The sequence below is a fragment of the Tamandua tetradactyla genome, chromosome 1 (assembly GCF_023851605.1).
Source record: "Tamandua tetradactyla isolate mTamTet1 chromosome 1, mTamTet1.pri, whole genome shotgun sequence".
Classification (NCBI taxonomy): domain Eukaryota; kingdom Metazoa; phylum Chordata; class Mammalia; order Pilosa; family Myrmecophagidae; genus Tamandua; species Tamandua tetradactyla.
In genome coordinates this window covers 186,735,168-186,751,649 of record NC_135327.1, presented here as the reverse complement: position 1 = coordinate 186,751,649, position 16,482 = coordinate 186,735,168, and positions in this window count along the sequence as shown.

The window sequence follows — 16,482 nt, the reverse complement described above, 5'->3', positions numbered from 1 at the left end:
TTTTAGAATGTTTGCATCACTCCAGAAAAAGAGATAGAAAGAAAAAAGAAAAAAACTCATACATACCATACCTCTTACCCTTCCCTCTCATTGACCTTTAGTATTTCCATCTATTCAATGTATTTAAAATTTTTTTTTTACATGGGCAGTCACCAGGAATCGAACCCAGGTCCTCTGGCACGGCAGGCAAGCATTCTTGCCTGCTTAGCCACCATGGCCCGCCCAATATATTTTAACTTTTGTTCCCCCAATTTTTTTCTATACCCCTTACTACTTTTCATTGTTCACTAGTATTTAAATCTACTCAATTTATTTTAACACATGTTCCCCCTATTATTTATTTACTTTACTTTTAATTCATATTTTTTTTTACTCATATGTCAATATTGTAGATAAAAGGAGCATCATACACAAGGTTTTCACACTCACACAGTCACATTGTGAAAGCTGTATCATTATACACTAATCTTCAAGAAACATGGCTACTGGAATACAGCTCTACAGTTTCAGACACTTCCCTCTAGCCTCTCTAATACACCTTAAACTAAAAAGGGGATATCTATAAAATGCATAAGAATAACCTCCAGAATAACCTCTTGACTCTGTTTGTAATCTCTCAGCCACTGACACTTTATTTTGTCTCATTTCTCTCTTTCCTCTTTTGGTCAAGAAGGTTTTCTCGATCCCATGATGCTGAGTCCCAGCTCATTCTAAGATTTCTGTCCCGCATTGCCAGGGAGGTTTACATTCCTGGGCGTCATGCTCCACATAGAGAGGGGGAAGGTGGTGAATTTGCTTGCCGTGTTGGTTGAGACAGAGACAGACCACATCTGAACAACAAAAGAGGGTCTCTGGGGGTGACTCTAAGGCATAATTTTAAGTAGGCTTAGTCTATCCTTTGTGGGAATACGGTTCATAGGAACAAACCCCAAGATTGAGGGCTTGGCCTATTGATTTGGTTGTCCCCACTGCTTGCGAGAATATCAGGAATTCTCCCCCTTTCTCATCATTCCCCCAAGGGGACTTTGCAAATACTTTTTTATTCACTGTTCAAATCAATCATCTATTTTTCCTTCTGATTTCATTTGTGCCCCCAGCCCTCCTCCCTCTATCATTCTCACATTCAGCTTCATTGAGTTGACTAACATTATTGTACTACAATTAGGTAGTATTGTGCTATCCATTAATGTATGTTTACAATCAGTCCTGTTGCACAATCTGTATCCCTTCAGCTCCAATTACCCAAAATCTAGCCTATTTCTATCTCTTGATGGTCTCTGTTCTTAATGGAAATTCTCCAAGTTCATTCATTAATGTTAGTTCACATCAGTGAGACCAGACAGTATTTGTCCTTTTGCTTCTGGCGAATCTCACTCAGTATAATGTTCTCACAGTCCATCCATGTTGTTACATGCTTTTCATGATTTTATTCTGCCTTACACTGTGTAATATTTCATCGTATGTATTTAACACAGCCTGTTTAGCCACTCATTCATTGATGGGCATTTGGGCTGTTTCCATTTCTTGGCAATTGTAAATGATGCTGCTATAAACATTGCTGTGCAAATGTCCGTTTGTGTCCACACCCTCATGTCCTCTGAATAGATACCTAACAATGGTATTACCAGATCATATGGCAATTCTATACTTAGCTTCTTGAGGAACTGCCAAACTGCCTCCCATAGTGGTTGTACCATTTTACATTCCCACCAACGGTGGATAAGTGTGCCTCTCTCCACATCCTCTCCAGCATTTTTCATTTTCTGTTTTATTGATAATGGCCATTCTGGTGGGTGTGAGATGATATCTCATTGTGGTTTTGATTTGCATTTCCTAATAGCCAGGAAAATTGAGCATCTTTTCATGTGCCTTCTGGCCATTTTTACTTCTTCTTCTGAGAAGTATCTGTTCATGTCTTTTGCCCATTTTGTAATTTGTAATTGTGTTGTTTGTCTTTTGTTGTTGAGTTGAACCATTCTGGATACTAGACCCGTATCTCATATATCGGTTCCAAATATTGTCTCCCATTGCGTAGGCTGTCTTTTTACTTTCCTGACAAAGTTCTTTGATGTGCAAAAGTGTTTAATTTGAAGTGTTCCCATTTAGCTATTTATTTCTTCAATGCTCATGCTCTGGGTGTAAGATCTAGGAAACCACCTCCTATTATAAGATATTTCCCCACATTTTCTTCTAAAAGTTTTATGGTCTTAGATCTAATGTTTAAGTTTTTGATCCATTTTGAGTTAAATTTTGTATAGCATGTAAGATACAGGTCCTCTTTCATTCTTTTGCATGTAGATATCCATTTCTCTAGTCACCATTTATTGAAGAGACTTTTCTGTCCCAGGTGAGTTGGCTTAACTGCCTTATCAAAGATCAGTTGTCCATAGATGAAAGGGTCTATATCTGAACACTCTAATGATTCCACTGGTCAGTATATCTACTTTTATGCCATTACCATTCTGTTTTGACCACTGTAGCTCCGTAATACACCTTAAAGTCAGGAAGTGTGGGGCCTCTGACTTCATTTTTCTTTCTCAGATATTTCTAGCTATTTGGGGCACTCTGCCCTTCCAGATAAATTTGGTTGTTGTTTTTTCTATTTCTGGAAAGTAAATATTTGGAATTTCAATTGGTATTGCATTGAATCTACAAATCAATTTAGGTAGAATTGACATCTTAAGTATATTTAGTCTTCCAATCCATGAACATGGTATGCCCTTCCATTTATTTAGGTCTTCTGTGATTTCTTTTAGTTGCTGTGTATTTTTATTCTTCCTTCAGTTTTTTAATTAAAAACTTCTGTTAGTATTTCTATTGGGGCATAACATATGTAAAATACCCAATTTTTAAGTAGAGCTCAGTGACTTTTTATGAAAAATTATCACTCTGAAACCGCCACCCAAATTAAAGTATATGTTATTATTTTTTACATTGGAAGGCTTCTAGTGTGCCCTTCAAGTCAAATTCTCTAAATATTAAGCCACCATTCTAATTTCTGTTACCAAAGACTTTGTTTTCCTTTTCTCCAACTCTGTGTGAATAGAATCATAGTGTATTTGCATGTTAGTTTTTTGACTTCTTTCTATTAATATTATGTCTGCAGGATTTATCAATATTGTTGCACTTATCAGTAATTAAATCTTTTTCATTGTTGTATAAAATCCCATCATCTTAATATACCATTATTTAGTTTTCCAGTCTACTGTTGATGGACATTTAGGTTATTTTAATTTTTTTTCCAGTTTGAATAAAACTGTTCTGAACTTTATTAGAAGTATTCGCTCATTTATTTGGGGTATATATAGTCTGTTGTGCTAGAATGTGAAATATGTGTTCTTAAAAATCACCCCACTAAGAAAAATTCCACAATTAAAACCATAGGGTTTATAGGATTATTGGGTTATAAACATAACACTTAAAATTCTTGTCAGTGGTAGATGGAAATCTAATAAAAACAGGAGCACAATTTTACACATGTTAAATGGTTAAGAAATACATAAACATTACAATAAATACTTTAATTTGAAAAAAGACCTGAAGTTTGCTTCTTGAAGGGTCATGGCTTCTGAGTTATTGTGAGATGGTGGAAGGAGAGTTCTCTGAAATCAAATGGAACATATAACATAAGATATGGAGGAGAATAGTTAATTGTCCTTGGTTTGGTGTCAGCTCTGAATATCACATTTAACAATCTTTCACGCTTTAAATCCTGGGGCATGTTTTTTGCCTGTGAATGTATAGTTTCTTCAGGACTTATAAATTGATACCTATTTTGTCAAAATGAAAAATTTGATTCAATGAGTAATCTTCTTTTAAATTAATTTTGTTGCTATTACTGGAAATTCTCTCGTAGCATTCTTACCTTCACTCTGGGCTTCACCTGACAGCAGACAGCATAAGAAATTGTAATTATATATAAAACCATCAAACCAGTCACTAGTGGTACGTTGAAGAGCCAGTTCTGCAGGATTTGGTGATTTTCATTTAAAGTCTTTGTATGTAGATAGTATTGTCTCTTTTAGACTTCTTGCATTTTGAACCAGGATGTTCAAACATATTTGGGATGTTGAATGAGTGTTTACATAGAAAAGTTTGCAAATGCAAAAGGGCAATAAGATATACCTTGTGAGATAAAACACATGGTCATCTGATGTACTTGGTAGATGTTTGAGGTATGACAGTGTGTTTTCTGTATTCTTACACAGACAGATTCAATTGGGTATAGTTTCTTCTTTGCCTTGTGCTTCTTGGGCAAGAATGTAAAAAAAGTTACCCCTGGAGAAAATTTCCAGAGTTTAGCATAGGAAGGGAGAATCCATGCAGAGCAGGAAAATTCCTTTGAGTTGAGGAGATGGATCTGGAAAACTTAGAGGTCAAGGCAGCTAGGTCAAGGAAGACCTTCCCCACCCCCCACCCCCCCCCAAAAATGAGAGTTGCCCAGAGAGAAAAATGCTATATGTGAAAACTCTCCTTGAATATTCATAAAGAATTGATCAGAGAACGCATAAGTGCGTGCTTGTGAGGAAACCACTTGAGGCCAGGGACATAACCACTCACAAAGATTAGAAGGAATCACACCAAAATTCATACAGGGCCAGGAAGAATGCCTGTAATCAAAGTGAAAATCTCATAATCCATGGGACAACAGCATGTTGCTTACAATTTTCCAACTTTTGCAGAATTTTTGTTGTGTTTTCTAGCTTAAATCCATATGATTTAAATGCTTTGAAATTTGTGGAAATTTAAAGTCCAGCATTGACTACTAAGGTAACTGTTCCATTTGTACTTAAGTAGAATATTTACTCTGTAGTAATTAAGTGTACTATTAAGGGTAAAAGAATTGTTCTTTCTGGTATTTGTATTGTCTATATCTTTTTATTCTATCAGTTATCTAAAAGAGTTGTTCTAAAGCCTCATATTATGAGTTTGGATTTGTCTAATCCTTCTTCCTTTAGTGTTTTTTCTTTAATTTTTCTTTTCTATTTTGAGGCTCCTAATTTAAGGTGCACAACTTTTTCATTTGTTGTATCTTCTCAAATTTACATTTTTATCAGTTGTATTATTGCTCCTTCTCTTAGTGTCCTTTGACTTATATTAATAGGGGTATGGTAACTTTCTCTTAGTTAATGTTTGCTTGATATATTTTTGTAGTATGTTTAATGTATACCTTTGTATATTCTTATACACAATGTTTTTCTCTTGATTCAGCATATATCTATCATGTTATATAAAACTTTAAAATATTCTTAGAATTAAAACTCATGGTAGCAATAGCTCAAAAAAGCAAGGTAAAAGTCCTTTCATAATCTGGGAGTTGTTAATAGCACTGATAAATTGCTTTAAATCAATGGAACATGTTAGAATCTATAGGGTAAACAATAAAAGAATATCCAAATAATGAACAATAAAGTAATAGAGGAAGAAAATACAATAACAAAATACATTTGATTAATTCAGAAAAAGGCAAAAAGGAGGAAATAAAAGAACAATAAATAAAAGTCTGAAATAGAAAAAAGAGTAAAATGATAGATTTAAACGCAAACTTATCAGTGATTACATAAAATTTGACATCCTTTTAATTATGAAATGTATGAAATGGCCTTTTTATTCTTTTTATTCTTATAGCAATGGTTAACTGACATACACCTCCAAGAAATTCTCACAGAGGTCTATAAGGTGATAGTTTAAGTTTATTCATTGCAGCCTTATTTATTTAGCCTTATTTAGGATGGCAGAGGCAATCTGGTGTCCATTATAGGAAGAATGTGGATTTATAAATTGTGGTGTAATACTTATTAAGATATGCAAATTACATCATATATGAATCTAAAAATTTAGGACTGAGGACCAAAAGTAAGAAACTGAATGAGGTATTAAAAAGAATAGCTAAACATCTGTGCCTAAAATTTAAACCTCTATACATATCAAGCAACTATATATTTTGAGAAACATATAAATTTGGAGAGGAGTAGGCTATGGGGATAAAAGGAAATGATTAAGTAAAAAAATAAAATTAATATTCTTCATTTTGTTTCAAAAGTTATAAATGTAATTTATGCTTATTCATTTGGGAATAAACAGAGTAGCAGAGTAGTCAAGAGCACAGATCTTGAAATAAGATAGACTTGAGTAGAAGTCCTGCCTCTGTCACTAACTAATTTTGTACTGGTTTCTTTACCTCTCATATTAGTTGTTCAGTGAATGGTACCTAGTACCATTTTTTTTTGTTTGTTTTTTAATTAAAGAAGTTGTGAGTCTACAGAAAAATCATGAATATAATACAGGGTTTCCATATAACACTATAATTAATACTTTGCATAACTGTGGTACATTTGTTACAGTCAGAGCACATTTCTATAATTGCACTATTTAGTTAATGATTTATTGTACAGTTCATTTTCTGTATTGTACAGTTTCATGGGTCTTTAAAAAAACATTTATTCTAGGAATATATATACAACCACAAATTTCCTCCTTTAACCACATTCAAATATATTACTCAGTGTTGTTAATTAACAGCACAATGTTGTTCTGAAATCACCACCATCCATTACCAAAACTTTTTATCAACCCCTAGAATCTCTATACAACTTAAGTGTTAACTCCCATTCCCTACCCCCATTCCACCTGTATTCTAGTTTCTGGCTGTATAAGTTTGCTTATTCTAATTATTTCATATCTGTGAGATTACACAATATTTTTTCTTTTGTGTCATGTTTCACCCAACATCATGTCTTCAAGTTTCATTCATGTTGTTGCATATATCTGGACTTCATTCCTTTTTATGGCTGAATAATATTCCAATGCACATATATACCACAGTTTGCTTTTCTATTCATCAATTGATGGACACGTGGGTTGCTCCCATCTTTTGGCAATTGTGAGTAATGCCACTTTAAACATCAGTGTGCAAATATCTGTTTGATTCCGTGCTTTCAGTTCTTCAGGGTATATAACTAGGAATGGGATTGCTAGGTCAGATGGTAATTCTATATATAACTTTCTGAGGAACTACCAAATTTTTCCAGACCAGCTTCATCATTTTACATTCTAGCCAACGAGAAATGAGTATTCTTATTTCTCCACATCTTCCCTAACATTTGAAATTTTCGGTTTTTCTTTTTTTTAATAGTAGCTATGCTACTGGGTATGAAGCTTTTGCTGGTTTTCTAAGTGTTTTCATCAAAAAGGGTGCTGGATTTTGTCAAATACCTTTTCTGTATCAACTGAGATAATCATATTTTTTCTTTCCCTTCATTGTGTTAATGTATAGTTCATTAATTGATTTTCTTATGTTGAGCCACCCTTGCATACCTAGGATAAATCCCACTTCATTATAGTGTACATTTCTTTTAATTTGCTGTTGGATTTAGTTAGCTAGTATTTTATTGGGTCCTTTTTTTGCATCTGTATTCAGAAGAGATGGTGTTCAGTAATTTTCTTTTCTTGTGTTATCTTTATCTGGCTTTGGAATGAGGATGATGGCCTTGTAAAATGAATTCAGGAGTGTTTTCTTCTCTTTGATTTTGTAGAACAGTTTGAGCTGGATTGGTGTCAATTCTTCCTGAATTGTTTGGGAAAATTCTCCTGTGGAGGCATCTGGCCTTGGGCTTTTCCTTTTTGGGAACTTTTTGATTACTGATTCCATCTCTTCAATAGTTATTAGGTGGTTGAGAGCTGCAATTTCTTGTAGAGTCAGTGTACGTAGTTTGCTTCTAGGAATTTGTCCATTTTCTCTAAATTATCTAACTTCCTGGTGTACAATTGTTCATAGTTTCCTCCTACAGTCCTTTTTATTTTAGGATGGTCACTAGTCATGTCTCCTTTTCACTTCTGATTTTACTCATTTATACCTTCCCTCTTTTAATTTTTGTTATTTCTTTCCTTACTCTCACTTGGGGTTTAGTTTGCTCTTCTTTTTCTATTTCTTCCAGTTTTCAGGTTAGGTCTCTAATTTTGCATTTTCCTTCCTTTTAAATGTAAGCTTTTAGAGCCAGAAATTTCTCTTTCAGCCTTGCCTTTACTGAATCCCAAAACTTTTGGTATATTGTTCATTCATATCACTTGAATGAAATATTTTCATTAACCTGAAGATATTTCCCAATTTTCCTTGCAATTTCCTCCTTGACCTTTTGGTTATTTAAGTGTACATTATTCAATTTCCACATTTTTTTTTTGCATGTAAATTTTCCATTTCTTCCTCTGTTACTTCTTTCTAGTTTTCTGACTGAAGAAGATACACTGAATGGTTCTGATAATTTTTAATTTATTGGGATATATTTTGTGACCTAAGTTATGGTCTATCCTGGAGAATGATCCATATGCACTCATGTTGTGAGTGCATGTGTGTATGTTGTATTGCTATTAGGTAGAGTGTTCCATATATGTCTGCTGTGTTTAGTTGGTTTATACTATTTTCCAAGTTTTCTGTCTTTATTGATCTTCTGTCTAGATATTATAACCATTATCAAAAGTGATTAAAAATCTTCTACTATTAATACAAGACCATCTATTTCTCGCTTTGAAGCTATCAATATTTGCTTCATATATTTTGGATCTTTATTGTTAGGTGAATATACATTTTTAATTGTTATGTCCTCTTGTTTAATTGACCCCTTTATCAGTATACAATGACTGTCTTTGTCCCTCATAACATTTTGAGTTAAAGTCTACTTTAACTCTGATGTTATTATAACTACTCAGCTCTCTTTTGGTCACTGCTTGCATGATATATTTTTTCCATCCTTTCACTTTCAATTTTCTTATGGCTTGAATTTAAGGTAAGTGCCTGTAAATAGAACCTTGTGTCATTTTAATGAAAGCAGTAGTTCCATCACATGTATGCACCATAATTTTCATAAAGAAAATATATCAGAAATTCTTATGTCAAATTGGGACTAGAATAAGTATGGTAAATCTCTTTTGTAGACTTTCTTGAATTTTGGTGTTTGTTAGAATATAGTGATTGGTATTACAGGATACCAATTTGGGAGGAGTTTATTGGCTTTCAAAATGCCAAGATATCATTAGGCAACAAAATCATAATTGTTATTTTTCAGTAGGGATTTTACTTTCATGATGATTTTACTTAAAGTTGTAAGATTTCTTCTTGTGAGTTTTCTGGGAGGGAACAGTTGATCATTTTCAGTGTACCCTGATCTACATAAATTAATACCCTCCACACAACTGTTGACTAAACCCAGACACTGTTTAGCTCAAGAGTTTATATTTTCTCAAGTGTGATATTTACATTTCATTTTGGCGGCTATGTGAGAACAGGATAGTGTCACGCTCCAGAGTTTGTGTACTGACACATAGCTCCTTTCAATTATTAAAGAGGAATTTACATGTGCAAATGTCTTTCACTTTAGGGTGATTTTAAGTCCTTGGACTTTCATTGGAATGATGATAGCTCCCATTCAGATGATCCTGTTGGGTTAGTGATGCAAGAGTCAGATTGATATAACCTTGATGGTGTTTCTTGCTAGAGAGGCCATATTCTGTTATTAGATAACATTTTCCTCCTTTTGAGCCACTGTGCATGCACCCATCATGTGGTAATCCTTCAGGTTTCTCTGGTATTTTTTATTTTTCATAATCCTTAAGAGGCATGGAACTTCAAAGTTGATGTTTTTATTTAACCATGTTTTGAATCAACTAGTCAGCCAGGATTTTGGTGCCTGATGCTGTTTGAAAAAATTGTACTTCTCACTGAATCATACAAGAGTTCCTTGTTCATGGACGAATGAAAGAGTCAGAGGTACATTTGTCATTGGGATTGGAAACTGGAAAGCACCTAGTGGGTGGGCCTGGAGCAAAAGGCCATGGTCATGGTAAGATGGTGGTCATGGTAAGATGGTGGGGGAGGACAATGTGGGGAAGATTTCTTTTTCCGCAAGATGCATCATATTCTTTATTTCCCTAAATTAGATAAATCTGAAATTGCCCTATTCTTCAGAGTTTGGAAAATCTCCATTTCAGTGATGAATTTAGGTACCCCTATTCTGTAACCTTTTTTTATTCTTTGTCACCTCTGAGGTGTTCATTGCCCAAAGCAGGCCTGGAGCTGTCTTCTGAGATATGCTCAGTTATGCAGCATCCATGTGCAATCCTACCTCATCAGCAGTCCTCTCACTTCCAAGGCACTGCAGCAGGGTGCAGTGTGAGCTGTGAATAAGTACTAACTACTCATGGAACCTGCCCGCAAAGGGGTCTCTCCAGAGTTCTGTAAGCCAACTTTCTCTCCCCTAAGGTTGAATGACTGCCTTCCATCACCCCAACACTCCTAACTTTTTCTAGCCTCCACTATGGGACCTTCTAGTTTCCTCTATTGGACCTATATGTCCATCCTTAGGCCTTGATCTGCCAAATCTCTGAGAGACATCTTAAGTATGGAACACAGCTCAGAAACCAAAGATATATCTCTTATTCATTCCTATAACAGCAACAGCAAAACCCTAAAAAATAATGTCTCAATAAATTATCTTGACACACATACATAAACATTTTTTTTATAAATACACATCTATATAGCAATCCTATTTTGAATATTATTTACTTTAGAATATATTGTAAATCTTTGTCCCTGTAATTAAATCTCTTTTGTATATATTAGTGACTACAGAGCATTGAAAGGCTATATAGCATTTCATTGTATGTATTCACAGTGATATTCCTGGGCTCTAGAACAGTGCTTGGCATATAGAGGTCTCAATAAACAGTGGATGAATAAATGACTAAAGGAATAAGCAAATGATTAATTATTTCTGGAAGTAGAATTACTGCATCAAAAATATTTTGAATGCTAAAAATTTTTCACATTTGTTTTCAAATTGTTTGTTCCAAAATTATGATCCTTTAGCAGTGTGTTACATGGCCAGTTCCTCACACTTGCAAACACTATCAGTTATTATTAAAAGCAGAAACATCAACTAAACAACCTTTTTTTCATTATCCAATATGTTTCTCTTGTGCTATTAATTGTGTTCTGACTTTTCTGGCATGATTATAATAACCATTTCTCCTTTGCTAGCTCCCCTTTGTCCTTTTCTTGATCTCTAAATGTTCGTGTGCTCCAGGGTTCTGTTCACTTATTTTCTTCCTTATCTATCCACTCCCACTCGTGATTGCCCATCATAATGGTTTTAAACAACATCTATGAGGTAATGGTTCCAGAATTTTATCTCTGGCTCTTATCTTTCCCTAGACTTCCAGATTTGTTCATCTAGTTGTGTATAACAACCTCAGTGGCTGTCACAGCATCCCAAAGGTAGCACATTGGGTCAGAATTCTTGATTCTTCATTGCCCCACCATTCCACACATTTTAGAAAATGTCTCCTCTGAGAATCCAGTTGTCCAGGTCAAAACTTTGGAGGTATCGTTGATACTTCTCTTTCTTTCATAAGCCAAATCCAATCCATCAGCAAATCCTGTGGTCTCTATCTCATAGATATCTAGAATGCAATTACTCTTGCCATCTCCAATTGCCTCATCCTTAATCAAACCACACTCATCTCTCACCTGCACTAGTACTAACTACCATAACACTTCCTAACTGGTCTCCTTCCATCCACTTTTGCTCTCATATGTACTAAACTCTTCTATGATTTAGAGCCAGAATGTTTCTTTCAAAAATAAATCATATTTTGTATCCACCAATGTTTTTGAGCATGGGGGAGCTGTGAGGAGTTGGAGAAGTTGAGCCTCTTTGCCTCTGAAAGAGATACAGCATCTAGTCTACAACAGAGCTATTGAGGAAGAATGAGAAAGAAGAAAGGATTTCTGTTCCCAGATAAAATTCTCAGCCAAAATATCAACCTAAGAGCTACATGCACACACGCGCACACACACAGCATCATGTGTACATAATCAAATGCACACAGTCACACATACAATGCCATGCACACAACCACACACAATCACACATAGCTTAACAAATAGAGTTGGGCCGCATTGCTGTGTGCTTGGAATTTTCCTATGATTATTCCTAGGTCTCATAAAACCTCCTGAGATGTACTATTCAACCAATGTTATAAAGAAGAAACCTCAGTATCATAGAAATTAATGTACACAAGATGACACAGGTAGTAAGTAATAGGACTAAATAAAATCTCAAGGTCTCTCTAATTCCAAAAGCCATGGTCTCATCATTACTCCTTGCTGCTTCTCACAATTTACAATTATAGTTTATTTTTTGTGGCTGATCTCTGTTTCTAGGGGTAGGAACTAATATCCTTAAACTGGCAGGTCAGCTAGATAGAAGGAAGATTAATGAGTCTGCAGTGCCCACTGAAGTTTCTGAAGAAATCATGAGGAAGAGACGGTCTGTGAGTTCCTTTAGGCCACTTGGCAGGGGTTCTCAACACACTCTCTTACCCTTTAAAGATGCCCTTTTAGACAGATTCTGCTTCTATAACAAAAGTCAACAGTAGCTGTACAATGGCACACGTCATGCACATATCCCCAGGACAGAAAACAGGCTGTCCTTCCTGGTTTTATAGACTAAATACTATCCTTGTGTTAGAGATCTTAATTTGCTTGCCATTTCAACCACTTCAATCATGTGAAACAATTGTTTTTGCTGAATCTTCTTTTGCCAGCCTGACACTACCCTGATCCAAGCCTTTTTATTCCCTGATGACCCCAAGCCCCCTCCAATCTTGCCTTCTGCTTTATAGCAACCTTTAGGATTAGATCCAGAAAAGTTTCCTAGTTGAATCTTTGGGACTCTATTTCTATTGGTAAATGGTTGCTGACAAGAGACCTCTACACCAACCAGTAGCTTCTCTGGTTTGTACACATAGAGAGCTCACCCATGATCTCTCTGTAAATGTCTGCTTCAAAGTCCTGAACATGTCTTGAGAAACTTTTGAGAAAGAACTGATATTAAGCTATGACATTTATGCCCATTTTCTTTATCTTGGGTGAACATCTTGCCCTGAGTTGCCTAGAATTTTCCCAGTCTTAGCCCTGAAAGTCCGATGTCTCAAGAAACCTCTCAGTCTCAGGCAAATTAAGAATGATGAGTCACTCAGGTCTCATCTGTGATGGTCAGGTTCATGTGTAGCTAATACACCTACCTAATCCTCAACTGCTAGCTCACTAAGACCTTCAGATCTCAACATAATTTCCAGGGGCCCACACCTGTGTTGAGAGGGGAGTAATAAAATAAACCTTTCCAGGGCTGTTCTCTTCCTTTGGGATACAAACCTTAAAATCTACACTGAGTCTGTGTGTTTATGAACTTTCAGCTCAAGGTGGCAAAATTAGCTCCACTTGTTTCCTTCCTTTCTCTCCTTGAAATAAATAAATAGCACAAAAAATGAAGCAGGGCAAAATGAAAAGCACATCACAGCAAAAAAGGTTTATTTTCTTATGATGCTATTTCTTCTTTTGTGTCTTTTTACCTAATTCCATAAACAAATAATTTTTAATTATTTTTATTAATAATTTTTATTAATTGTGGTCTTCTTCTTTGTATATGACTCCTGCTTTAAATACAATATTAGTGCTTGTGATGGTTTGAAGCAATGTATTTAAAAAATCATTGCTTTTAATCCATTCCTATAGATGTAGATTTGGTTATTTCAATCGAGATCTGACCCACCTCCTTCAAGGTGGGTCACACACAGTCTTGTGTGGGTCTTAATCCACTTATTGGAGTCCTTTATAAAAGGACTACACACAGGAAAAATGCTCGGAGAAGCTGAGAGACAAGGACACGCAAAAAATAGAGAAGAAGACACTGAAAGCAGTAGCTGAAAAATCTGTGAGAGAAGGACCAGCAGCAGTCATGTGCCTTCCCATGTGACAGAGGTATCCCAAATACCAGCAGCCTATTTTCAGAATCCTAGTATCGACCTGTTGATGCCTTAAGTTGGATGTTTTCATGGCCTAAGAACCTGTAAATTGTAATATATCCCTATTAAAAAGCCAACCCATTTCTGGTATATTGCATTTATCACCTTTAGCAAACCAAAACAGTGCTGAAATACCTCAATCTTCAATTGACTTTATTCCTGAGCTCCTAACCTCATTGTTTATTGCTCCTTTCCAGCTAGATGTTCTACTAGTACCTTAATTCAGTGTATCAAAAACATAGCCTACTCAAACAATCTCTTCCTGCTGTTGCTACCACATTTCTCCCACATACCAGACATGAAGACTAGAGTCATCTTTTTTGTATGGAGCAAGAGAGATAGAAAGATGGATCAATCAGCTGTCAAATCACTTAAGTCTCCCTGTACTGAATTTCACCCACACTTCTTTCATTTCCTTCTTGACTACATTAGTTCAGGCCCTCACAACTTTTCACTGTAGTTGCTAGAATAGCTTCCTAACTGCTATTCTTATAGTTTCTTTCTTCTAATTCAAGTAATCTTAAAAGGTCAAATGAACCTTTCTAAAGAGAAGTCTGTTTGGGGCACTTTCCTACTAAAAAATCTTTATATGCTCTTTTGTCTGCTGAGGTAAATAAAAATTCCTCAGTCTACATTTACAGGTTGACCTCCTACTACTATTCTGTATGTACACCTTATACCTTCTGGCTACATTAGGCTTTTCATTGACACCTATAAATGACCTGCTGTCAAGTCTTTGTTCATACTTCCACACTTCCATAATGCCTTACACAAGTCAAATTTCCAACATCAAAGTTAAATGCATTCTTTGAGGTTTGTTTCACATACCCCCTTCTGTATGAAATATATTCTAATCCATCAAAACTAATGTCATAATACACATTTTTAACCTACAGTATCTCAAGTATACCATTCATATGGAACCTACTTTACTTTACCTTGCATTATAGTCCTTTGCCTACTTGTGTTCATGTCTAATGAAATTCTGCAGCACTTAACAGAGTGTCTTTCATATCACAGTTATGCAATAAGAAGTTTTTCTGATGAGTATTGAAAGATGACTAGCAGTCAAAAAATTGGAGACAACAGAAATGATTCAGATGATGGTATTGTTAGAGGTCTGACCAAAAGTGGTGGGGAGAGGAAAAAAAAGATAACTTACAGTGTTTGGGGGTGGTTATTCCACTTCTGACCATAGTTTATGCTTTATCACTTATAAGAACAATATATAGTTATTTCTATTTCCTTGACCTTGGACACTGTGGTCAGGAACAAATGATTGACTAAGTTACCCAAGTTCAATACTGATGACTAAGTTTCTGATACATATAAACACCCTGAATCTTAATAGCATATCCAGAGTCAAACATGATTACAAGAATCTTTCCTGATGTGTAAGATAATTTAAAATTTTTTAATAAAAAATTTTCATACGAAATAAAATATATAGCTTTAAAAATAAAATACTACTACAAGAACTGTACTAAAAAGTAATAGGTCCCTGCATTTCTCCTTCTTACATACCCAGTACCCCCCATAGAGAAAACTTCTCCTGTAAGTATTTCCACACCTCTTAATAATAAACTTGTACTGTTTTTGATTGGTTTGTAAATTTAGATATTTTCTATTAACTTTCTATTTGATAGATGTTGATTTAATTCTCTTATATCCCACTTCTCCCCCTTATCCTCCCTCAAATTATTATGTACATTGAGTCAGTAATTGTGTCCACATTATTATTTTGAAAATTTCATATTAATAAATTTGAAATTCATAAAAATGAATTAAGTGAAAGGAAATGGTTTTTCTTCTTTTCTTGTTTCTTTTTAAAATTTTACTAAATGAGAGCAATTCCTTTTCATTTGCATAAACTCCCATATCTATATTTTTACATATTTATCATATACATGCAACTTTGCATATATTCCATGGAAACTTATTTTCTTCTGGAGTCTTATGTCATGTCTTCCTGTTTCATGAATTGATTCCTCTACCAAATAAATCCAAATAAATCCATGAGGCAATTAGCTGCAAGAATGATTTTCAAGATTAAAGAATAGAAAGGAAAATAGCTTGTGAGGTTGATATGATCAAATAGAGTAAAATGAATGCTCATAAACAAAAATAATCCAAACTACACTTATCAGAATGTGAGCTGAGAAGTACATGTTGGGAATTCCTTGAGGTCAAAACCTTTGTATTTCCAATTTCTGACACAGAATAAATGTCAAAATTCTTTATCGAATAGATGAAAATGACCCAGGAATCTGGAAGAATAAAGGGGACTCTAAATATTGAACACTTTTGTGGCCTAAATCATGGAATTCACAGCTCCATACACTCAGCACTGGTCATATGTGAAGACTCGTGCTGTGTTCTGGACACTGATTCTCTTTCCCTCCAACTGGGACCTTACGATAATGTGAAGGAAGCCAGTTTTAGAAGGTGGAATGTAGGGGACAGAGAGTTTCCAGTACAGGCAGCCTGTCCTGAACTAGACAACTTATCCAGACTTGGAAAAATGAACATTTATTTCAAGTTATCATCCAACCCCTGTAGAACCTCACCATGGAATTGTGCCAGGCCAGACCCAGCTAGAGCCTTCAGGCATTGATATGT